General features: G+C 31.7%; 1 pseudogene; it reads left to right on the top strand.

The window, feature by feature from the left end:
• The window catches only part of LOC143385986 (ephrin type-A receptor 6-like), a 140,384-nt pseudogene that overhangs the window by 47,968 nt on the left and 64,605 nt on the right, over window positions 1–27,811 (top strand).

Raw genomic sequence — 27,811 nt, 5'->3', positions numbered from 1 at the left:
TTTTATCATTCAATATCTGCTATAAAAGGCTTTTAAATAGTTTTTAATTACATTTAGGTTTAACAATGCTGAAATAAGTATGTATATTATTTTAAAATTATCACTATTTCATTTATCAAATCATTGATATTATTATATGCTAATATTTAATATGTAAAAACAAGTAATAATATTATTTGGGCTAATGTGATAAATAATAAGGGTAGGTGATATTGATTTAAATAATTTAACATTTGTACAGAAGTTGAGAAATTCATCCAAGTTTTATTTATTTAATTCCAGTTGTGTTGCTAGATACGACAACTGTGCTGGGAGAACTAGGATGGAAGACATATCTATTAAATGGGGTAAGTTTAAATGTCTTTTAAAAATTATCCTTGTTAAGGTCTATTGTAAGAGTTGAAGGAACAGTAGACTTTTGGTTCTATTTAATATGAATTTTGGCTTATAGCTTAAATCCTATAGAAAAGATTAAAATATCATTAAACTGGTGATTGAAGGGGGTGATTCTAAATTAATGATTTAGAAGCCTTGCTCCTAAATTACATTTTATCCTTTAATGCTGTGTTTTATACATTGTAACACTAGAATTCCCCCATGTTTTCTTCAGAAATAAATTTCCATGTGTAGTTTCAGACACTTTTCTGTATGTTACATTTGTTAATCTTGTGTTTGTGCATAAACAAGCTCCAGAGTATCACAAATTTGGTTTTGAATAGAAAATGTGTCTACTAATGCAGTATATGTTTGAACTTGACAAAATGATGTACTGTGTTCTTAGCTGGAAATAGTTGATTTTGAAGGTTTATTGGGATGTTTGATTTACAAAATACAGTTTTTCATGTACTGACATTTTAGCTATGATTGTAGTTGACTTTTCGTTTTGGCCTGTTTTGCATTTTCAAATTGCAGTGAATTTCTACATCTTTTGTTGATATTAGGCTAATATAAAAAAGTGGTTTGTGAAGTTTTTACTTGATATTTTTCTATTTAATTAAACTATTCAATAATAGGAACAAATGTTTCAGCTATGCTTGAGTTAATCTTTTTTCATAGAAACTGTATTTTCACATTCATGATATTCTTTGATCATAAGTTTTTCATTGCTTCTACCACTAAATCTGAAATTTAAATTTGAAAGGAAAAGTTGATATTTTGGGGGGGGATGTTTACATATTGCTGTTGAAATTTGACATTTTATTTCATTAAAATATATATTTTCAACTCATAAAGCTTAGCATTAACACTTTATCATCCTATTTCTTATAGATTTATGTTCTGTATTTTTTTTAATTTTCATTTTATTTCAATAAAATGCTCATCAGTCCATTTCTGAGAAATATATCTGTAAAAGTAAAATTATGCTTTTGTCATCATACTCTTCCATGAAAATTAATAAACTTCAGTTTTGGGTTAAATAAACTTTGAGTTAATAACATCAGTTAATTAAGTATTAAATGGACCATGTTTATCATTAAGTAATGAAAAAAATGAATGAACATTTCTTTTAGAATATCATTCCAAGGTGTGTGTATGCTTATATACATATAATCATAAGAGATATACATCTATCTATCATATAGATATTCACAATGTATAAATATATACATAGATGTAATTTCTACAGTATACAAAACGACTTATAAACACTTCCAAACATTAAGTAGTGTAAAGCCCTTTTTTCCATTTTCTGAAACAAATGAGAAAAAGCAATTAGAGACTTTATTCTTGGCCTCATGTAGTCAAATCCAGGTATCACATGAGGAACAGAAGATATGAATTTGCTCTAGTGTCTATGTATGGCTTGATCAGGCTTCATTTTTGAGGAAACTGGTAATGCAGAGACTTAGAGAATCATAAATGAAGTTGCTGCTGTCGGTCTTGTGATGAATTTTCTCTGGATATTATGAAGTAGATTTGGGAGTTATGGAAGAGAGAGGGCAGGATTGTCAGGAAAGGAGCCACTTAGCTCATGGTTTTCTATTTTCCAGACACTGCCCTCAGCGTATTTTGTTTTCACAATGGCCTTTTGAAGTGTGTCCTATATTTATTTTCTTGTCAGAGAATCCTAGTCCTAAAAAAGAGTGAGGAATAGAAAACACTAACAAATTTTGTAATACTAACAGCCAAATGGTGAATGGTGGAATATAAAACTAAGATATTTCTGACTCTAAACTTGTGTCTTTCTGGTGACTCTGCTGAGAGAGAGGCATGAAATCTTCATGAAAGACCTTTTACAAATGTGCAGTCTTTACCTAATTGATTCATATTTCTTTTCTTTGATACACTTACACAGACACAAACACACATACACACACACACACACACACACAATATTTACAGTTGGGACACTACTTAATTATTACTAAGAGGAAAGAGAGAAAGAATAGGGGGACGAGAAGAGTAAAATAGAAAATGAATAGATAGAAAAGATAAATAGAATGAAGTAGGAAAGTATTTGTTGGTTATGTTTTATTGGACATTTGCCACATGCTAGACTTCACCTCAGAACACTTTACTCAGATCAGTCCTGTACATGAAATATAATTCATCCTCATTGGTACATGTGGAAATTGAGGACTCAGGTGCATTAAATAACATTCACAAGGTCACAAAGCTAGGAGGTAGTTCGGCAAAAGTCCTAAGCCAAATATATCCTAATATTGACACTTATGGATGGTCATTTCACAGCTAGTTACTTTTTATTTCATCTAAGATTCTAACAGGTAAAGATAAAGGTCCATGACCAGCATATTTAGACTGTGGAGGAAAAAATAACATGTGGATTCAAACTTTAAAAAGTAAATAACTAAACCACGTTAAAATGTTATCATTAGTATGGGCTATAATACTTTTAGGTTATCTCCCAAATAATAACCTATATTTACTAATTGAGAGCAGTAGGACTATTTGAATATAAAAGCTCCTGGATATATTTCACAATATATGTGGATGAAACTATATAAATTTTAAGGTAAGATCAAGGGAATTCAAGGGGAAAAGTAAAATGGATAGAAAACGGTGTTAAAGAAAATGTACAATTTAAATTATCTTCTAATAAGGAGGATAGATTACCGGTAAGTATCAAACTTAATGCTATTTATAGGCTAAAATGAATCAAACATATGAAATATGATATGTCAAGAGCTATGTAATGTTTTGAACAACTAATAATAAATAAAAAAAAATAAAACTGCTGGTCCAAAAAGATGGACCCAGGCACAGATAACTCAAAAAAAAAAAAGAACTAATAAGTAAGAAGAAAGAACTTTGAAAAAAGACTATTAAAAATGCCAAGAATGAAAATAATCTAGACATCAATGTAGCTTAAATGACTTATAAGATCTGTGGGAACCATTTATTACTATAAAACATTTAAACAATAATTTCAGGTCACTTATTAAAATTGAAATTATATTTATTTGGATTTATAAGACTCTTGAGTTCTTAGTTTTACTGAGTCAGACTAATTTGAACGAACAATTTTAACTATTATCTTTTTCAGGCACTAATTTAGGTAGTTTAATGAATATGTCATGTGTGGAAAAGATGATTAGATAATATAAAAAAGTATATCTAATGTTTCTATTAGTAGATAGTAAATCTTGTATTTCTATTATTTCTATCTAACATATTCTACTATTCCTGTGAATTATGTGTTTCTTTGGAATAACTTTTTTAAATTGAAAGCTTTCTTTCTATATAAGAAACAGAACTGAGATGAAATACTAAAATGTAGTATATAAAATAAAAGAAATTTAATCAGTAATTCTATAAGTCTTTATTTTTTTCCTCGATTTTTAAGTTAAAGAAGCCAGATGACCAGGAGTGCTATGCTGATAGTTATAGGAGTAGGCATTCACAGTATGCCTGTGAATAGAATTGCTATGATCATTGGAGTAGGGGGTGAGCTTCCCTATTTTGTGAACATGGAAAAGGGATGAATAGTCTTGAGTGAATGACTTCATATCTTACAAAAGTGGAAACAGAATATGTTTTCTGAAACATTTGCTTGTATCAACATATAATTTATAGTTTATTTTCTTTTAACCATTTTCCAGAATTCAATTTAACAACTTCTTTTTTATGCTCTATGTGCCATGCATCCTGTTAAGTGTGCTTAAATAACAGATTTTTCTAGCCTCAGGCAGTCTTACATTATAGAAATTATACTGCACAATCAGAAGGCCAAAGAAAGTGTCTTCACATAGTTTTGTGTAATGTTTTGTGAAAGAATATTAAGGGAAGGATTAATTCTGGTGAGAGAAAATTGGGTATGAGAAGTGTTGTATCAGCTTTTTTTTTTTTAATAAAATGTGAAGGAATCACATATGGTCTGGAAGAGAAAATAGAAGGCACTCTCTAGGCAAAGGAATGGCTCCATAAAAAACATGGGATTGTTAATAATACACATTAAGAACGTACGTTTATCAATTCTTATATATTAGTTCTCATACAATTCTTAATGTGTGTTAAGCTTCAGGACTGTTGAGACTCATTTGTCTCCTTGTAGTAGGGGGTTGCATTGGGAAATAAAGCTGTCATCACAGGCAAAGCCACAGTGCAAAAGACAGAATTTAAGTGTCTTAGTTGATCTAATAGTGTGTATTTCAATTCTAATAAGTAAATGTGAAAATAAAACCTTTCTCAATTTACTTAAAAATTACTGAAGTTTTCTTTTGCTTAACAGAATAATGCAGGCCCTTGGAAATGAAATAGGCTTTGGAAATTGGAAAGATGCTTTAAATATAAATGACATGACCTTCCTCAAATTATGATATTTGAAGCTGAATTTTAACATAATAAAATATAAAAGTCAAAATATATGCCTGTATTTTATGTGGGTGAAAACACTTTTTTAATGCTGCTCAAAAATTTAAATTTGTGCACATTTTTCCATTGATTTCCCTACTTTGCAAGACCTTAATCTTATCATCTTATTGTATTACACTGACAGATAAGGAATGGAATAAATTCCTAGAATAAAGTTCTTAAAAATTTTGAATTATTCTAAACATTGGACAGAACACTGTGTTAAGGCTTAATGACCATCGATTCCCAAACTCTGATTTAAATGTTAACTCTCATCTCATATGGACTTCTTTCCTTTTGAAGTTTTTACTTTCTCAGTTTACTTTTAGCCACTAAATAATTTTATAAACAAAGGGAAAATACAATTATTATAATAGGACCCATAGTTAAATGTCGTAACTGAAACCCCCTACTATCCATTACAGCTTAGACCCCATTTATTATCACACAGCTGTGAGTCTGTCATATTGGAGCATCTTGGCCTAATATTAATTCTAACTAATGAGAAGTAACTGCTATGAACCAGAAGATTAGAAGGCTTCTCACAATACAAAAAAGAATTTCATGATTTAAAAATCCAATCTTGTTTCCTTTGAGCTTTGATAATTAAATTTATATTACTTGAAACTTAATAGTTATATATTTTTAGTTTGGTTCTATAATTCAAAAGACAGCTGGCTCTTTAATACATACTGTTTAGTAAGAGTAATTATACCTAAATACAGCTTGATAATTATAATATATAGAAATTTCTTAAGAAGATTTCCCTAAGATATTTATTTAATCTGTAATTACAAATTACTGTTCTTGATAGAAATAATTTGATTTTTAAATATTCCATGAATTCATCTGAAATAGTAATTTGTTTTTATGTTTATAGTGATATTTTAAGCAAGAAAATAAATATTTTCTTGTCTCTGATTTATTTTCACTCTTTTGATTACTAAGAGGTAGTTATCTTTTAAAAGTTAGTCTTTAATGTTCAATGTTTGGTGGTGGATCATATCTTTGTTATGTAGTTGTCCTGGTATTAGATATAATTGTCCAACATTAAAAATCAAATTTGCATTTCAATATTAGATGATTTCAACTTTAACAAAAACTTAAGAAAAATTTAATGTTAAGATAAAAAAGTATTTTGGATGTTAGTTTGCATTTTATTTTAATGATGAAAATTAGAGATTGGTAAAAATCTGTTTTTTCATATGTCAAATGTTGGTTTTAAATTCATTATATGTATTTTTGTGTTTGTGTCTTTGATAATATTTAGGGCTTGGATAATGAAGGATCATGCAAATTATATGATCTTATCTGTTAGACATAGTCAGTTGATATTAGAGGATTTATCCTGAAATTCTTAGTGTATTAGAGTCCTCCAGAGGAACACAACAAAAAGGAGATGTTTTGGGGGTAGAGGATGTGGAGAGACTTCACTGACCCAAGCAGGATTGAGGCTTGCTATAGGACCTGGTTTATGTGATTATGATGACTATATCCCCAAATGTCTTGTCTGCAAGTTGGAAAACAACAAAGCCAGTCATGTAACTCAGTCTTAGTCCAAAGGCTCAAGAACCAGAGAAGACAAGGGTTTCTCTCCAAGTTCAAGGACTGGGTATAAAGCTTACGAAAAGGGGGGTACTGATGAAATCAAGTCCAAAGGCCCAAGAACCATAAGTTCCCGTGTGTGAGGGCAGAAGAGAAGATGGATGTCCAGGCTCAAGATATAAGAAGAAATTATAATTTCCTCTGCCTTTTTTGTTCAGTGGGTTCCATATTTGTGAGGAAGTACCTGCTTTGCTTTTTCTGTTGATTCAAATGCTAACCTCTTCAAGAAAAATCATCAGGGACACACCCAGAAATGTTTTACCAGCTGTCTAGGTATCTCTGACTCTACTCAAGCTGATATAAAATTAATCATCTCAGGAAAATAGGAACACATGGTATTTATGTCTACATATTTGCTACAAGTGAACCTAGTAATTAAGGAATTCTATGATTAAAAAGCATGCATTATAATTAACCTGTGTAAAAGCATACTTTTTTTTCACGAATAAGAGCATCATTTCCTAATATCATTGTTTATGAAATTTCAAACACTGAATATATATTAGAGAATGTAGTATCTAGTAATAATTTTAATTTGGTATTATAGTTTCTACATTTCATATAAGAATGAATTTATCATGGTATAAGACTTCAGTATTGCATCTTGATTCATTGATAATTCATTGAAATGTTTTCAAACTACCATATGTTTGAATTCTGAAAATATGAACTTTAGCGATAATTTATATTGTCAAAGTGAACTGTTACTATTTTCAAAACTGATATATCTAAATGGTTTTCCACCAAGAAACTTCACAGCTTATGTGGTAATGTTCTAAATGTTCATCATGTTGATTTTAATTATGTTGTTTCATATTTGAAAAAAATGCATTAGGTTTCATGAATAAATTTCAGTGTTAGCATCTCAAAGCTATATAATTTCTAATCTCCATCCATACAATGGGCAAGGTATGATAATAGTATTCATTTTATGAGATTATTGTGATGATCAGCTAATTTAATATATGTAAAGAACTTTAACAGTATATTGTTCATAATCAACATTAACATTATTACTACTACTATTACTACTACTATTGTTATTGCAAGAACCCTAAATATTTTGAAATGAAGATTTCTGTATAGACTTTTTACTTTCTTACTTTTTACTGAATCACAATTTTATAATGTATTGCATATTTTTTTCCTCTAGAGCCACAAAATATTACTTTTTGCAGCTTTTTATTAAATAAGTACTTTTATATTTTCATTTTATCTAAACATATATAAAATATAAATATTAGCTCATTAATATAGTCACTCATGGCACCTAGATCATAGGAAAACCATTGTGCTGAGTAGTAGAGGTGGTGGTTGGGTGGGGTTGTGATCATTATAAAGTTACTGCCTTAACGGTAGTCATGATCTTTATCTGAGAAGTGCATTCAGCTCATTATGTATAACATATTTTGATGATATATGGCGAATTTAACCTCACACCCAAGGATTGCCAAAGCAAATACTGAGTATAAATACAGACTCACTAACTTTAGTTATGAGATGCTAGTATGATAAAAGCCCCATAAAAGTTGTTGAATTGGAATTACCCAAGAGATAAGTCTGGAGGACAGTTTATTCAGTTTAAAGTATTACTTGAAAGCAACTCTATAGGAAAAGAATAAACCTGGGATTCCCACTAGGAAGGGACTAAGGAACTACATGCAATTCTTACATTTTGTTGTTGTTGTTGTTGTTTGATGACTTTCATATATTTTGAAAGAGCAACCTGTAAATAAACAATCTGTGCTGGATGACTGGTGAGCCTTTTGATGAGGGTCAAGTGGAGTATCCAAGCATTCTCTTCTATTTATTCTGATTGAAGGAACATGATCTGAAAGTCACCTTTGCTTCTTGGGATTGCTCCTTTCGAGGGATTGTCCCTATTTTAGACATATATCAGCATTGGTGAGCTCAGAATTGCCTGGAGACCTCCTGTGGCGCCTGTGGGCAAGAGAAAAGGGAAATTGGGCTATGAAAGATAGGGAAGTTTTTGAGGTTACATTTTCCTGTGTTATTCCTTTAAGTAGCTCAAGATTTCTGAGTGTCTTTGTTTTCCTTCTTTCTGAAGAACTTCATCAACATTTTTTGTAAAGTTTGTCTAGTAACAAATCCTTTCAATTTTTTTGTCAGAAAATCTTTTTCTTTTTTATTTTTGAGGGACATTTTGTAGGGTACATATTTTCAGATTTATTAGTTTTCAAATCTTTGTTTTATTGCTGAACGTTACATATTTTACTCTATACTATTCTTGCATGATTTCTGGACAGTCAGATGTAATTTCATCTTTGCTGCTCTATAAGTAAGGTGTTCAATTTCACTGGCTTTTTCCAAGATATTTTTTTTTATCTTTGGTTTTTTTGAAGTTTCATTATTATGTGCCTAGGTGTAAGGGGTTTTGTTTTGTTTTCTGACATCTATCCTTCTCAGTGTTTTCTGAGCTTTCCGGATTTCCTGATATTACCCACTATATGCAAGGACATCCTTCTGGAGTTTTAACTATCAGAATTGTTTATGCTACACTCCAAGAAATTTGTCAATTAAGTTTAGGTTTAACTAGAATGGTTCCTACAGAGTTTCTATAGGTAGGTTTCTGCTTCTCTGGGTTGTGATTCTCTGTACCCATTGTCTCTCCAATTTGGGGAGGAGTGGATTGCCTTGTGATTGTACCTCTCTGTTTTAAGAAGAGTTGAATTTTCAGTTCATTCAGATTTTTACCTATTAAAATGGAAAAGTAACTTCTATTTTTTTGTATTTATTCATATTTATTACATAGAATAGAGGGGTCATTAAGGCACACTGATATATGTGTATAACATAATTTGATGAACTTCGCTTCCCAGTACCTCTCCTTTGCTCTCCCCTCCTTCCCACTGCTTCCTTTCATCTACCCATTGGTTTCCCTTCTACTTTAATGATGTCCTCCCTACCCCACACCACTAGCTTAGGTATATGAGAGGAAACATAAGACACTTGTCTTTCTGAGTCTGGCTCACTTTGATTTACATGATGGTCTCCAGTTCCATCCATTTTCCTGCAAATGGCATAATCTCATTCTTTTTTTGAAAAAAAAAAAAGGTAGAAGAGAGCGAGAATTTTTTGATATTTATTTTTCAGTGGACACAACATCTTTATTTTATTTTTATGTGGTGCTGAGGATCTAACCCAGCGCCCCACGCATGCCAGGCAAGCACATTACCGCTTGAGCCACATCCCCAGCCCAAATCTCATTCTTATTTATTTATTTATTTATGTATTTTGAGAGAGAGAGAGAGAGAGAGAGAGCGAGCAAGCAGAGAGTATTTTTAAATATTTGTCAGTTTTTGGTGGGCACAACATCTTTATTTTTATTTTATGTGGTGCTGAGGATCGAACCCAGCGTCCGCGCATACCAGGTGAGCGCATTACTGCTTGAGCCTCATCCCCAGCCCAAATCTCATTCTTTACAGATGAATCTAACTCCCATGTGTGTGTGTATAAAATCATATTTTATTTGTCCATTCATCTGATGATAGACACCTAGGCTGATCCTATAACTTGGCTATTTGTTGTGCTGTGATGAACATGGGTATGCATGTATCTTAACATTAGTCTTAGTATGCCAACTTTAATTATTTTGGTATTTACCAAGGATTTGGCATAATTGGATCATAGAGTAGAATTATTTTTAGTATTTTGAAAAACCTTCATACTGATTTCCATGTAGTTGTAATAATTTACATTTTCACCAAGGGTATGTAAAAGTTCCTATTCCCCTGCCTCCTTGTCAGCATTTATTATTATTTGTATTCTTGATGATTGCCATTCTGATGGGAGTGAGGTGGAATCTCAGTGTAGTTTTGATTTGCATTTCCCTGATGGCTAAAGATGTTGAACATTTTCATGAAAATGTTGGACATTTTTACTTATTCTTTAGTAACTTCTAAACTGCTTACAAGCTGAATTGAGAAAAAATATTGTATTTTTGACACTCAAAATCATTATGTATTGGCTAAAATATTTGCTTAAAAGTTTCATGAATTGTGACTTCACTTAATTTTTTCTGACCTTTTTTATTTCAACGCACTAATTCTTTTCACTTTCTCTGCACTTCAATCACTATTGGTAGTGGTAAACTTGATTTTCAAGTCCGTTGAATTTAAAAAATAAATCACTGTTAGAACTTTGTATGCAGGAATTATTGTCATTATTCCTAATTAAAAAAATACAGAAAGGCTTTGGAGTTTTTCTGTGGTGCACAATCTAAGCAGTAGAACATGACACACTCAGGAGCTCTTAGAAATTTAGTTCCTGACTTTACAGGAAGAACCATGTAAATTTCTGCCCTAGAATATTTAAGTTATTAATGTGGTGTTAGTCAAAAATAAGAACTGCACTGAGGTATTTTTTTATATTTAGTATTTTTTGTTTAATCTTTGTAAATTGATGTAGTGTAAATATTTTTAGCACTATGTTATAGATGAAAAAACTAACCCTGAGACAATTTTAAAAACCTGCCCAAGTTTGTAATAATAGTAATTAAAACCAGGGTTACCTCAATCCCAAATCTATAACTCTTATCTATTATAAGATACTTATAACTATGGGTTGATAATTGACATTGATGCTGTGCAGGGAATAAAAAAACCTGTAAAACTGATCTAGCAAAGACTGAAAATAGTTGCAGTGTTGTTTGAAACAGATTTTGTTTGATGATACACGGTTATAGAAAAGTACTGAAAGGTTAATTCATCTTTGAAAGCATCTTAAAGCTAAGGATGGTTAATTACTATACATATTTGTTTAGTGAGTTGAATAAGGATATTTGTTGCATGTTTGCATTGAAAAACTAAAAAAAAAATCATAGGTGTGTCATTTTTAGTTTTATCTCTTTGTGTTTATATATTGCAACTATGACTTTATTACACACCTATTATTGCTATAATTTATAATTTAGTATAAAATATAGACAAATATAGTAAAAAAACATACCATCCAGTAATAAGTACACTAGAAATATAAAAGTGTCTGTCACTCTCAAACCATCTTCTAAGTAAGTTATCTAATCAAAATACTTGCTAAGGATTATCAGTACCAGTTGGTGCTATAATGCCCTAGTGCATCAATCACATCTTATTGGAACAAAGATGGATACCTCAAATAAAGGTATCTCAACCACTGAGCTGCCTGTCACCTCTCACATGTGGATTTTCATAAATGGCTAACCTAATTAGATTCATTTTGTTAGCAATTCACGATTTCTATGTTAAGCACCCAAGGAAAATTGAAAACAGAGTCTTCTGCTGTAAAGATGTACAGAAAGATACATGTGGAAGGGTTACAGTAGAGGGACTTTGATAAACTAGTCATGCAAATGACAGTTCTAGAACAGAAAAGAGCAACAGTGAAAGGGCAGCCATCAGTAGTAAGACCAAAGTAAAGGTAGAAGAAAAGCCATGAGAAAAAGAAACACTGGGGTAGTCAGTAACTCTTGAGCTAATTATGTTGCTGCTGAATCTCCAAGTTCAGTTCTTTCTCTGATTTGCTCCTTACAAAATGTATACTTGCATTGAATCATCACTTTATAATGTGTAAGTATGTACAATACAAGCATTACATGTCAGTTTTTTTTTAAAGTGAGTTCTTGGCCTGAGGCTTTAGCTCAGTGGCAGAGGGCTTGCCTAGGATGTGTGAGGCACTGGGTTCCATCAGCAGCACCTCATAAAAATAAATAAAGGTGTTCTGTCCATCTACAACTACAATTGTTTTTTAAAAAGTGAATTCCCTTAATTTAGAAGGCCAGATTATAAATGCAGATTGTAATACTTCCAGTGGTAGTAGTAATAAATAATAATTACCAGGAATGAGCTACTGGCACTATTTTGAGGCAGACCAATAAACAAGAAAAGCCATGGAAGGTAGAATTTCCTCAAGGAGAACAGGGGAGAGCCCCTGGCTTATGCTGTCAACTCATGCATGAGTAAATAACCTTTCCTGTGTACAGGCAATGTGGGAAACAGGTGATTGAATGTGCATAGTTTATTAGAGTGGATGAACTTTAAAATATTTAATATCTAAGCAACTACATGATTCATGTCACTTCTCTCTCTCCTAAGAGTATTCCTTTCTGTGAAGCATCATCTGCAAAGAAAATGAATTGCTGCCTTAATTTTCATTAGCTGAAAGAGCATGTATTAGATAATGATGGGATTAATTCTATGATAAGGAAGAGAAGTGATGGAAAAGCAGCTTATAGTGATTAGGAAATCAGATGTGAAGTGTTCACTGAATCTGTGAACATGTCATTAGCCTCAATTTTTGGTCAGCTGAAAGTATAAATCTATAAACTTCATTTCTCTGGTATCTCTGCTATTATTTTATGTATGGTCCTGAAAATTTCTTCCTGTAAACATACATTGTTAAAAAGGTATGAACTGCTTTAAGCCACATATCCTTAACTTACATCATATAGTAGTTTTTTTTAATTCTTTTTATTTTTGCATTACTACTTCAGTAGTTTCACTTCAAGTCTCCTACTTCTAAGAGAAGTTCTCATTTTTTAATATATTTATTTTTTATTTAATCATATGTGGAGATGAGGATTGAACCCAGTGCCTCACAAGCAATAGGCGGGCACTCTACCCCTGAGCCAATACTCTAGTCCCTGAAGTTTTCATTTTTAAAATATGGGTTTCTATAATATAAAATCTAAGATTGTTTTATAAGTGTTTTAACTAGAATAAAATATAATATATTTCATTTATAAATGAGTCTACATCTTAATCCAAAAAAAAGACATTAAAAACTCTAGGAGACCATTAGTGAAAGACCAGATAAAACATGTTAGACTAGATGATTTATAATCATTTACTATTTTAAGTGACCAGTTTCTTCTTAGACCCCCATATCTAGCTACCATATCTTGTTTATTCTCTTAAAACTCCTTCAAGTATCATCAGTTTCATCTATTACTCTGTTAATAGTTTGACTCTTAATTATTTCTTCTACATATTGCCATGATGTGTCCTAAATTGATCACTTGCTGTCTTTCTCCAGTCTTTTCAATACATACCTCAACCTGTTTGTAGAACTCATCTTCTAAATTGAATGTTTTATACCCATATCTCTGTCCTACCTCCTCCTACCTACCATTTAACCTGTAGATGCCTTTCTGTCTTCATTTTCTAACATCCTCTGATCTTGAACCATCTTGTTGCCAGCTATTCAGAAGCTGAGGGTTTCTTCCATGAGATTTGTTTCTTGTTTCTGGATGAAGGATCATGTTATTGAGTCTGTCTGGAAAAACCTCTTTTATCTCTCCCTTTTTCAGTTTCTACCTTCTGGATCTCCCTTTCTCCTATTGGTCTTTAAAGGCACAAATGATTCTTCCCCTTTTCTGGAAATCTTTACATTGTTGAAGATGGAATTAGGAAACAACTTTTTTTTTGGAACACCTGAAATTCATACCTGTCATTGCATTTATCTCACACTGTTCTAATGTCTGTCTCTTACTGGATTCTGAGTTCTTAGAATGATACTTTGTTTTATTTCTGTGAGTTAGGAGGCAGAATAACCACCATATAGCGGAAGCTCCCTAAAAATTGGCTGAATAGCTAAGTGGATTCACCAGAGGCACCATTTTAGATAGGACATTGCTTAAAGGGTGTATTTTGCAGTTATCTCTGGAATGGAGATAGTTTTGGAGGTATTATAATATACTGCTTTCTACAGAATCAGCTGTTTAAAAAGGTGAAAATTGAACTGAGTTCTTTTCATTTGTTTTGAGTACAAGTAGAAAAGTTAATGTATAAACTTTTATATTTGTATTCTATACAATCCAATTCATCACCTCATTATCAAATTTCTCACCAGAATGGGAGTTTAAAGGTGGAAGGAAAAGATATTTACCTATGAAATAAAAAAGACTATAAAAAAGCTTATAAGCTATTTAAGCAACACCAATCAAGGCATAATACACTTTCAAAGAATTAATGACTGGTTTAGAGCAGTTGATGATTTGAATCACATGTGGGAGATATTAACCCCAGAAGGTTATTAATCCTGCACCTTGTTATTAAGATGAGAATAAAAAGAAGAACATATGGATCTTTAATGGTTGATAGATGGACTGCAAATTTTAGAGAATTTATACTAGCCAGTCAAGCTTTCAAAAAGCACAGGTCAGCGTTAAATGTTAAATGGGTTTTTATAATCTGTTTTCCATGCAATTAGTATTTTGAAGTAATGTACCATAGTAAGCAAAATAGGTTCTTAAAAGGGTTTGACTTTGTTTTATTTCAGCAAAGCAAAACCTATTGGCTTATAAATGTAATGCTTAATATAGTCTTCATCTCCCCCATAATTAAGAAGCAATGTATATAAAAATATTTCAATTAAATTAAAGTCTTTCAAGTAAAAACATAAAACTAGGAGTGTGTGTGTGTGTGTGTGTGTGTGTGTGTGTGTGTGTGTGTGTGTGTTGCTTTGAATATACATTCTTAAAGACAGTGTTTTGGGGAGCAAGAATTAAATCCATCATTGAATTAACTCACTTAGTAGTGTTATTAATATAATTCAATTATATGCTTGCCTTAAATTCAGTACTTTCCATTGCACATTAGAAAGAATTTCCTTATGTTTACCAGTGAGAAATTGCACTATAAAATTTCCACATTATAAATCTCTAGTAAAGAAAGCTGCACAGCCAAAAGATTATATTTATTTTTTTATTCCTGCTATTGGTAAACACTTTACTAATTGTTTGGATAGCCATAAGGTCTGGCTTGCCTGATAGAGTTCTGGTATATTTCAGTTGTCCTAGAAAAATTATGAATTGTGCCACAGATCATTTTTTAAAGTGTAAGATAAATCACAGGAGGAGGAGAATGCACACAATGTACTCCATGCTTAGGCCCAAACCTGACACATCATTTCTTACAGTGCATTGACCAGAACTAGCTGTATGTCAGTTCACATCAAGGGGAGTCAGATTTGGAGGAAATTCAAGGAATAATTGGTGGGCATTTTTGTCAGTGCAATGTCAGCTCAAATCTCAGAATCCACTTTTAATTTTACGACTCAAGGGGTTTTCTTGTTTCTTGTTTTCTTCTCATCTAGAAAACTCTCAAGTATTATTCCCTTGTGAGTGCCATGAGATAAATGTTTGAACTTTTTATTCTAGTCCCTATATTTCTTAAGTGCCCTTTCATGATTTTAAATTCCTTATCTCTCTCAGGTAAATCAGGATAAATAATTAGTATTGTATTCTAATGTATCTGATTCTTTTTGCTGTCATCTCTTTTTTTTTGCTTCAAATCATTCTGTACCCCCCTTTATATTTTCATTAAGGAGGTTTTTCTGTCATTGTCACTATTTGCATCTTACATGTGCTTATTAATCTTTTCATATTTATTATGAAATTATTTTCATCCATGTTTACTTTATGTTTTGGTTATTAACTCATTTGATTCACTTCTTTGGCCTTTTACTTTCTTTCTTCAGGTTGGTTCAGTTCCTTGCTGCCAAATTAAGTCTGCAGATTGCTAAGCACACAATGTTTGTTTTTAACTTCTTTTAATGTGTTGAAGTGAGTAATGAAATGGCATATAAAGTCAGATGTCCAGCAGTAAGCTTGGCCCCTATCTGCAGTATCACATGAGTGACTTTTGTGGTTTTTGGCCTGCCAGAAAAATTAAAAGTCCCTGCTACCAATCTTGGTCTTGCTTTCATACCAGAGTCTCTGCAGGCCTGTGGCATGTAGTCTTCTTAGTGCTTTGCATTCGTGTTGTTTTTCTTCTATGATTTCTTATTTTGTTTTTATCCTGTCTGTATGACTTTCACGTTTTGCATTTTATTATTTGTTGGAAAGGGCAATGGGCATAGGAACAGGGGATTATGGTATCACTTTGATGGGAAATTTTTGGATATGAGGGCCTATTGTCTATCTAGTTTTTGCAAAGTTTTAATTCATTAGAATTGAAGAGTGTAAGCCATTTGTTTAAAATTTTAGAACTAGCCCTTTTGCAAAACAGCACTCAAGATTATATTTAAAAGCAAAGAATGTGAACATTTCGGCTTTATCATTAAATAACTACCACAAGCTTGAAATATCTTTCCCCAAATATCATTATAGCTTTTCAGGGAAAAACATCATTATGAAAATATTTTAATTTTTTTTGTAATCAAGAAATATTAAAAAAGAAAGTTGTTTAGAAATGTATACTCTTGCTATTCCCTCAAAGATATCCACACTTGCCAACACATTGTTGATGAAATTTTTATTAAAACATCATTTGGCATTCAATGCCAGTAACCTATTTGATGTGTCATATGAAGCTTCAGTTCAGCACACATGCCATTTAACAAGATTGTTGATAAAAAATAGTGATCTTGCTATGTGTATTAGAAGACCAAATTTCTTCTTATAGTACCTCTTTGAGGACTATCTTATTTGTTTTCAGGCAGACCTAGGTAGATACTAAAACCTTACCATACTTACTTAACATACTTACCCTTTGTTTCTTTCCTTTCATTTTTCAGTTTGGAAACAGAAAGAATGGTATTCACTTTTAAATATATCTTTATGTATACTCAGCCCTGAGACTCACTCTCTGTTTGAAAAGGCAGTCTGTCCAGGTTGAGTCTCCTGAAAATATACTTTCCTGCAGCCTGTTATTCTGTATGAAACTAAATATGTCATTTGTCACTGAGTAGATGTTAACAAAGATAACAGAAACTCTAATACAGCTGCACATATAGAGATAATAGCAAAATAAATGGGGAGATGTGCTAATATAAAAATTCAGTTCATGACTTCCTTTATTTAAATTTTTTTCCAAATGGGTTGCAAAATGCATAAGTATTTTTGAGTGTTTTGATCAATATTATCAATCTATTACAGAAATCTTCACAGAATATCTTAGCATCTAAGGATATGTTAATTTGATAATTTCTCTCTTTGACCACAGAAAGTATAGTGGGCATGATGGAATGATGAGATCTCACTAGTGAAGTAGTTACTACTGTTACTTAGTGCCAGGCATTTCTCAAAACCTAATTGTTAAATCCTAAAATCTTAAGATTTTTGACCTGTAAATGAATAAAAAGGAAAATATTGATTTTTATCATGTTTTACATTACTTGGATTTTAAGAAATCACATTGTTTTTTATTTTGAAGTACATATTGCTAAAAAAAGGAAAGATCTGTGAAAAACAATGATGCATAGTTGAAATTTAACCCTTAAATGGGACACTACTGGAAATGAAGTTTAGTTCTTACATATTGTATTTTTTAGCTGTGCATTACTGTAATGAAATAACCTGAGGTAATTAACTTATTAGCAATTTGGCTCATAGTTCTAGAAGTGTTAGTCTAAGATTGGGTGGCTCTATTCTGCTCTGCCTCTTGTGAAGACACCAGATGGCAATGGTAGAGAATGTATGGTGGGATAAGCCATTTGTCATGGGCCAGGAGACAGCAAAAGAAGGACCTTAATCCCCCTTAAAAGCATGCCCCCCATGCAGTGACCTAGTGACCTCCCACCTCCTAAAGTTCCACAGAACCTACCCATAGTACTACCCTGGGGACCAAGCCTTTAGCAAATGGTCCTTTGGGATGGTGGACACTCACCAAGCCATGACACATATAATAAATTTACATTTTAATATTTATTATTCCAAATATACTTAAAATATTAAAGTAATGAACTCTACCTGCATAATTACTTTTGAATATTTATATTGTGATTTAAATATTGTTATAGGGAGCCATGCTAACTATAAGAAATAAATTTATGTTGAAATAGAAAAAAAATACTGATAGAAGAACTCTGTTTTAACATACACAATAGGAGGTAATTTTGCAGCTTTGGAAATCTTTCCTCATGCATCAATCAGGTTTCTGTAACTCTAACAAAATGCCTGAGATAATCAACATACATGGATGAAAAATTTATCTTGGGTCATGGTGTCAGAGATTTCAGTCCATGATCAAAGGACCTTTTGCTTCTGGTGGGCTGTTAGCAGTACACATGGTGAAAGCATGGTAGAAGAAACTGCTCACCTCCTGGCAACCAGAAAGCACAGAAAGAGAAGGGGGCTAGTAGTGTTCTAATATCCCCCTCAAGGACATTTCCACAGGGACCTAAATTGCTTCTTCTAGGTCCTACCTCCTAAAAGTTTCACTAACTTCTAGTACTGCCACAGGCTGGGGATCTGGCCCTCAATACATGAGTCTTTGGGGGCCATTCAAGCTCTTAACTTTAGCATCATTATCCACTAATTCCAGCTACCGTATTTCTCATTTGAGGAGTCGGTTTTCTCAAAATTTCCAAGGATTCTTAGGTTTCCACTGTTTATTTAAATAATGTATATGACCAATGAATCTTTGTGTATGCATGTAAGAAGTGTAATTTGTAGATAATTCTACTAACTCATTATGAGTAATCAGGAATTATTATATAATGCTATATCTTAATTTCCTGTGGCTACCTTGACAAAGTATCAGAAACTGGTTGTTTTAATATAACAGGAATTTATATCATAGTTCTAAAAGCCAAAACTATGAAATTAAGTTATTGGTAAGGCCAAGCTAGTCTCAAGGCTCCAGGAGACCATCCTTTTTTTTCCTTCCAATTTTTTGGTGTTTTCAGCAATATTTAGCTTCTTTTGCCTAACTTAGCTACATCATCATCCTACCTTCTGTCTCTACCTTCTCATGGCAATATTCCCTCTCTGTGTGTAGGAGTTTTCAGGTGGCCTTGAAAGAACTGTAGTCATAAAAGTTAGAATCTCTTCTAATTTATTATAATCTTAACTTGATTATATATGCAAATACTCTTATTTAAAAATAAGGTCACATTTACAGGTTCTAGGCCGATATGAAGTTTCCTGTGACACTCTTCAACCACTATATGTCAGATTATTAATTTTCATTGTGATATAAAATTTAAATTTATGATTTAATGTATAGCAGTGTAACAATCAAATACATCAGCAGATTCAATATGAGGTTAATACTTTCATTCACTGTCTCTTCAAGGTTAACACCTAATACTCTGATTTACTCATTAAGGAAAGCTAAGGAGAATTAAACACATAAGCATTAATAAAAACAATAATAATAATAATAGTAGTAGTAGTAGTTATTTATGTGCTAGTAAAGTAATTAATTGTTCTGTGTCTTCTGTCCTGCATTTTATTATTACCATTAGTCCTATTGTCATGGTAGATGCTACCTTTAGTGAAGTCTGAAGAAATGCTATTAAATACAAGACACAGAAGAATGGAAACAAAGAGATGTTGCAAATTTTTCTCTAAGTTGAAATAATCTTAACTCACAACTTAGATATGGCCTCCAATAGCCCTTGTATGAAATTTGAAAAGTTTCTGAAATATGGAAATACATAATAATTTCTCAGTCATTACTAGTGATCTTACACATTTCCCACTATTAGGCTTTGGTGTATTCTCTACTACAAATCATGAGAAATTAAATTATTATCCAACTTGTTTCTTTTGGGAATGAAGTGGGCACTGTTATTAATTACTCTGGGATAATTCATGTAAACAGAATGTTCATTTCTACTATCTATTTATTATCTACTAACTTTTATTGGAATAATATTTTTCTGTTACATGCTTTAACAGAGAAAAGTAATGACTAGATAAACTTTTTTTAATCATGGTCAATGCATCATAGTTTGTGAACGAACAAGAAAAAAAGGTTCTAATCAGTGGTATGACTGTGTAAATTGATGTTATCTGTTTGTAAAATCCCACAGAAGGGAGAAATTGCCTATGTTACTTGGAGGAAAATGTAAAAGTTGCTGTGTGCTTAATTAAATTCTACATATAATGAATTACATATTTTTCTTACATGCAAGTCTTTTTGATCTCAGTTATATTACTGCAGATAAAATTAACTGGTACTGAAAATCATTAATATCACTGAAAGTAGTTTGAAGGATAGCTTAATTTTTTAAAAAATTAAAGAAAATTTTCCCCCTTTAGCCAAGGTAACAACTCTTGCGGGGAGAAAGGAAAATTATTTTTTAAATTCTCTGTTTCACATGACTTTAAGTTCAATTATATGAGGTTATCTTATTGAATATGAGTCTCCTTTAAAATAAAGGGTATTTTAAGAGATAAATATTTCAGTAATGTATTTTTGAGTCCTCAAGTATAAGGTAAGATAGTTAATAGAGGGAAAAGGAAGAAGTTAGTGAATACAATGAATGCGAAAGTGTAGGAAATGGGAAAGAAATAGGGGTTATGAGGAACGGAGAATTTGATGGTACTGGCAGGCATGGAAAAATATGTTTGCTTTTGGAAATTCCTCATTATCTTAAGAATGTTACTGAATAAGAAGCTTTACATGGAATGTCCTGGTCACAGGAACAAGCTGTGACATGTGCCAGTGAGATTAAGCATCCAATTCATCTCTGTCAATCGCATCTGCTCAAATACTGATTTACAATAATAACTTGTTATGAGGAGGAGGACATGAGGAAACATTTGAAAACACAAAGGTTTAGTGACATCATCAGTCAGTCCTGTAGCTATTTTTACAGTGTGAGAAAAAAAAGGAAATAACTAGAATATCCATGAATTCCCTCTTTCTGAATCATATATGAACATAACAGGACATAGTTTGAATATAAATTTGGTTTCATGACGTGATAGGAAGTTGGTCCTATCTCTTTTATTCTAAAGGCAACTCACATGTTGGCTGTGGCTCCACATTTGGTTCAGAGTGGAAGAGAACTTGTATCACTTCTGTGCATAAGTAGTGACATTGCATGATTGGAGGCAGCCTGCATAGAGAGGCTAATGCTCAAAGAGATTGAATCCTTCTGTAAGTGTCAGTTTGGGCCAATTTGATGAGATTCATCATCCAGAAGATTCTGAAAATCTCTGCCCTGGGCTCTAAGTTAATCCTAGTATAATAATGTGACCAGCAGTAGGTCCAAGCATTTAAGGACATTCACTGTCATAAAAAGGGGAGGTTGATAGATTTATATGTATAGATTTGTGAGGGATAGTCATGATATACGTTTGGCTAAATAAAAAGTTATTTCAAAATGTATATATGTGTATCTCATAACCTTTGTAAAAACAATGCCTATAAAAATTTTGGAATTATTATGTTTGCAAAATATGCACACAAACATAAACAAATTATTTGGTGTCCTTTAAATTGTTTTATTATGGGAAGCCAATTATATCCTGGATTCAGGGTTGGATTTAAAGCACTCTGGGAGAAGATGGCTTTTATGTTTTTGTTATTTCTTAAAGTAAATAACATTACAGATGATAGTATATACATTTATATACTTTTATAATAAGTAAAATGTTTGGACCTGCAAATTTATTAGAATTATAGCAGATACTAAAAACAAAACCCTATGATTTATAACTTAAACTCCCAATGAAGGGATAGTATCCCTCCGGTGTTGCCAACTGGATAGTAGTGTTTTGGTTCTTATGTATAAAAGAGAGATGGTGTTAACAAATGTCCTATTGAATGGAAAAGAGAAGATCTTGGCTTCATTTACTGCATAAAATTTTGCAAGTTATAGTAATGATTTTTAAGAATTTTCAAGTCACTGTTAATCACCTTACAATCAATCTTAGAAATAGTGGGATAATGAACTATTTGGTTTTGACTGACCTTATGCATTAATGTGTCCATTCTGCAAAACATCATCTTTGATTTGTGTGAGATACCTATTATAAAATGTACTTTTTTGTATTATACTTGGAGATAAAGTATGGGGACCTAACAGTATCATTGTGACTTACAATGAGAGTAAGGATAATAAAGCCAGTGTCACAAACATATTGATAATTTAATATATCAGTGAATTCTATTGAAACTGAGAAATAGAATGAAAAGATAGGAAAATACCCTGAAAAGGACTGGAATGGCTGGAATCCACATCTCTGTTGCAGCTGCCACATTACCTGGAGCCAGAGACAGTGAGCACAGTGCTGCTGAGACTGTGGGACTGCCCCTGCCTCCCTAACCTCATAGACAGAGCCTAACTGGAAGTGAGACAACACTAGGCTATGTAAAATTTCAGCTGCATGTACTTTATTCACTTAGTCAAGTATATTTTGAGTATCTATAATGCACCAGATATATTTTAAACATGGAGACTCAAAAGCAAACAAAGGTTCTGTCTGTGATATTTACATGTTAGTAGGGAGGGAATGAAAATAATTAAATATGTAAATTAATGTTAAGTGGTGAAACACTAAGAAAAAATCAATAAAGAGATAAGAGTGTTAGAACAATGAGGAATTTGAGAAAAACACTAAAAAATTGAATGGTGAGCCCTGTGAATATTTCTGAAAGAGTATTCTTGGGAGAGGTATCATCTAGAGCAAAGCCCATCAAGTTTGGATGATTGTAGGAGAAAAAACATGAGTCAGCATTTTATATATTTATAATAGATAAGCTGGGGTAAGGGGTAGTTGATATTTATTTAAATATTAGAAGATTGTTCTGATTTTAATGGGAAAGTTGTGTTTTTTATGACCTAGGAACTTTAAAACATGCTCATTAAGAAATTTTTTAAAAATTATGATCATTACTGCTTAGTATTTTCAATAAAATTTTTATAATATTAGAAATTAAGGAAAAAACTAAGAAAATTTTTATTGAAGTCCAATAATTCTCTTATTTTAGTATAAGATTTTCCTATATTACATTTGTATAGGATTAACATAATTTCTAATGACATATTATGATGATCCCTGGATGCCAAAACAAATTTGAGATTTTCCTTAGAGAAGGGAGGTATTTTATGGATTGATTTTTTCAAAATGTCAGAATGGGGACATTTTAATTTTACCAACAAAAAAAGTCATCAAGCTTAATTTATCAAAAAAAAAAAAAGTTAAACTGTCCTATAACCATTTGGGTAAATATTTGCAGTGCATACTTATTAAACTGAAGAGCAATTAACTCATCCTGTACATGCCAATAAGAATATAACTTAATTGAAATAAATTCAGATGATAACCAAATAAAAGCATGTTTTCTCTAGCAATTTGGGAGATTCTTGTAAAATTTAAAATGAGGAGCACTTTGGGTATGTGTATCTCTCCCTTATGGCACAGGAATCCAAAGCTATAATGATTCCTTGATAGTATTGACTATTTGACTTGAATGGAGCAAGTATTATGGTTTATTAGCACTTGAAAAATTAAGCATGCCTAAGGTAAGCCACCAGAAGATTTAGATTAAAAATTCTGAAAGACTGCATTAATAACAACTTACTCACTGAGTTCAATTATTTTGTGGACCCCTCTTTGAAAGTAGTGTTGAAGGGGTATAGAAGTAGTCTGTAGATATATCATCACTGCTGGAATCATGATAAATACCTAATTTTGATATACAGAATGGTGCTAACATGAAGCTTCTGGCAAGTGGAAAATTATCTATTAAAGAGAAGAGGACTGTGGTTCATGTGTCAAATTGAAATTATAAATAGGCTACATGAGCAAAGGGCATTAAAACTAGTGTCCTTGTTCATGTTGGTAACCATTCTGTGTATTGCAAAGAAAATACAATCATAAAGGCAACAGGAGCCTTATTTTTCCCCCTGCTGTTAGCATTTATGAGAATCTTGCAAGGGAATGCAAAATGTACATATGATGTATCCTTTAAGATGCTAATTGCCAGGGCTAAGGGTTTGACTTAGTGGTAGAGTATCTCATACTGTGAGGCCCCAGATTCAATCCCCAGCAACACACACACACACACACACACACACACACACACACACACAGGGACAAAAAGATGTTAATTGCCTAGTTTAAATCTTCCAAGAGCAAAAAGCAAAATGTCTTTAGAATTTAAAGTACATGTTTCATTAAACATATTTATGATATTCAAATAGTTTAACTAAATTTCTGATATTTTGTAGTAGCTTTAGATATCTTTAAAACTCTTGAAGTTTTAATAACTTAAATAACTAAAAAATTTTAATAACTTAAACACTCAAGCTTTTTTTTAAGATCTCTTCTTCTCTGTGAATAAAAGTATACTTGTATAGAACTTTGCTTTGAATTTAACTGGAAAATATTTAAAATATTCTTCATTTGATTTTTTTGTTGCTATAATTTTAATGGTCAGAATTCTTAGTCTGAACCTCTAGTTGTGCACTCTGTGGCACTTGGCTTAGTCATGCAGAATCCTAAATTCTTCTAATTCTATGTGAAAATACATATTTAAACAATCATATGAAATATTATCATGTCTTACTGTAAAGAAAACAAATAATAAATTTAGCTAAAAGTTATAAGTGTTTAAACCAAACTCTTTCATAATCTTATGGCACTAAATTCTAGGGTGGTTAATGTACCTAAAGTGAGATATCTCCTGTGTTTTGTCACTTGTATAAAACCTTATTACTTGTTAAAAAAAAAGCTTATAGTTAAAAAGACTGCTAATCATTCTTATCAAATTTGTCTTGCTTTTTAGGACTTGCCAAGAATGGTGTTTTCTGTAGAATTTAGAGAAGTTTGTACTAATTTGCCATACACAAGTCTTTGAAACAGTTAACTTATTGGCTATCAGAACAAAATATTTTATCATAGTTTACCTGTACATTGCAAAATCTCAAAATTTATGTTTATTAACTTTGTAAGTATATAAAGTATGTTACCAATGTAGAAATGTTTGTGTGTATGCACACATGTATTCATCATATATGTGTGTATATATTATATTAAAATATATATATATATATATATATATATATATAACATATAAATATATATATATATGTTTTATATGGATATATATGGATCCATATATATGTGTGGGTATATATGTGTGTGTGTGCTTGTGTATACAGCATCCTGAATTCTTTTAATTAAATGCAAAAATACATATTTAAAAATCATATGAAATATTGTGTCTTACTGCAAATGAAATAAATTCTGAATTTAGCTACAAGTGTTTAAAATAAACTCTTTCATATAATTTAAACTCAAAATCATAGACAATGATTTCTACAGAAATTGTCTTGCTACATTGTATTAAATTTCAATTAATAGGCCTACTGAGTACAGATCATATTGATAAATCAGTGTGAAGACCAATTAATTATTCAAAAGATGTTTTATTCTTTTATTTAAAAATCTAATTATCCAGATTTAATTATCAAAATTTAAAAATTGCTCAGCATACTTTTTAAGAGAGAAGTGAGAGGTAAGTTCTATATACCCTGCTTTCTTCTCCCCCTGCCCCCGCCTCTCTCTCTTCATATTTTAAGGTTCAGGCACCCTGTGTGCCACGTATTTGGTGACTTATCAGATCTTGTTTAAAATATGTCTGTGTCTTTGTACCTCTGTCCAAAGTTTCCAGCTACAAAATTTCTTCTTCGTCTTTACATTTTATGTTGCCTTCTGGGATTTATGAGACTACATAGTAGCAGTGGAATTTCACAGTAGGTGTCTTAGGGTAACTGTTGAGTTAAGAGGTAAAGAATTTTAAGATCAGATTTTTCTCTGAAAATTTATGACTAGTACAGAATATGACTCACTGGAAGTAAATAGGCGTAACCAGAACATTGGAAAGTTTGCTATGAGAAAGGACACAAGAATCTCTAAGGATAAGATTATTGGAAATAGGTTTGCAAATAATAAATGATCTCCAGAATCTGGGAGAAGTAATTTGGTATTAAGGAAACATTTATAATCAAAAGTAGGCCTCAACGTTAGCCTTTATAAATGATGATTTCTTATCACTTGTCTCACATTCCTGGTGAAATATTATGGAAGGTCATCATGAAAGAATCTGCAGAAATCAAAGGAATGGAGACTTATAAATAATGGGCATGTCTTTGATTTTCATTTTTTATACATTAAGATGTGTTTAGCACTATCTTGAAAATTTTATTTGCATGCAGGTCAATAATTTCTTTGTAAGTTTTTTAAGGTTGTCAATTAAGTATCTTATATTTTATTACAGTGCATTGATTATTATTAAAAGTGTTAAAAATTTAGTTTTATTTCTTTGGATTTTTCTGATTATCTGTTCATAATAATTGTGGAAAACTTATAAACTAGGATTTATTCACTTCTGGTGACTAGCTGCTATTTGTATACCTTTACCTGTTGCTGATAACCAGGGAGAAAGCCTGATTTGATATTTGTCTTCTGTTGTTTTATAATTGCTGCATGTTTTTATTTTTTGTTTGCATTGACATTGCATCTTTTTCATGAATCTTACATTGGTAGTGATAATTTTAATGTCTTTATCTTTCATACTTTGTGAAAGATATTAAGTTTTAGAAAAGATTTGGAGATAGTTCGTATTTTAACTTGACTTCCGGTAACTAATGGTTATTTTGTTATTTTTAAGCTATCCAGTAGTTCTCCCCAAACTCATGTATTTTGTGTAAATGGAGCAAAATGGCTCACAGTGTGTCTGGAAATACACAACTTTGAAAAATTATCATAGTTCACAGTACCATTCAAATGAATAGGGTGAGGTCAGCTTTCCTGTACTTGTCTTCCAAGAGTCCATAATACTTTTTAAAAATATAGTTCCTTCCCAAAGATCACTTTAGCTTCATTTATTTAATTAGTTCCCACTTTTCTATCTGTATTATAGAAGTAAAACTCAACGGTCAAAGTTTTGCAAAGTTTTTCAGACACTTCTTGAAATATTTGTCATACTGTTTCACCAGTGATAGAGAATAACAATCAAAACTTGTACAGCTTTTCCATAAGCTTGGATTTTATATTGTCTACTTCTTACATTTTATGTACTTGGATAGATTATATTAGTTGTATCTGAGATTAGCAGGGTAAGATTGCAAATAGAAAACAAATGAAAAAATACACTTATCAGTTTTCATTTCATATTTCATATTGTATTTCTTGTGCTGAATTGTGTCTAGCTGTGGCTAACTGAGTGAGCGTAGTGCAGTTGAATCTAGGGGTAGCACAGCACAGGAGTTGGTTGGGTAAAATGATTGTTGTACATAGAAGGAACTAAGTATTTGAGTTCCTTTTGAAATTTTTTGAACAAAGAAAACCATTTTCTGTGTGTTCTTGTTATTGAAAACTGTAGATGGCTTTGAAAGGAAAAGCAATTTGGGTTGATTGGGAGGCTCTTTGACATGAAAAGATTGTCTTAATCTGATTTTAAGGGAATGACTTTGTTGGGATTAATCTCTGAGCCCAGAAATAGTTTTCAGAGCTTCATAATGTAATTGAAGCAGTTGGGAAAAGTGGAGAATAGGAGCTAAAATTTTCTTTTCCTTATATTGATTTGATTAGTGAGAAACAGTCTTTGTGGCTTCAGCAGTAAATACAGATATGGAGACACTTAGATCTTTGATGGCAGATACAGTGTTTTTCATGTAATTTAACTGGCTACTTTGCTCAACTCTTCTC

This window comes from Callospermophilus lateralis, assembly GCF_048772815.1.
Source record: "Callospermophilus lateralis isolate mCalLat2 chromosome 11 unlocalized genomic scaffold, mCalLat2.hap1 SUPER_11_unloc_3, whole genome shotgun sequence".
In the NCBI taxonomy this organism is placed as follows: Eukaryota; Metazoa; Chordata; class Mammalia; order Rodentia; family Sciuridae; genus Callospermophilus; species Callospermophilus lateralis.
This window is presented reverse-complemented; position numbering and strand designations above follow the sequence as displayed.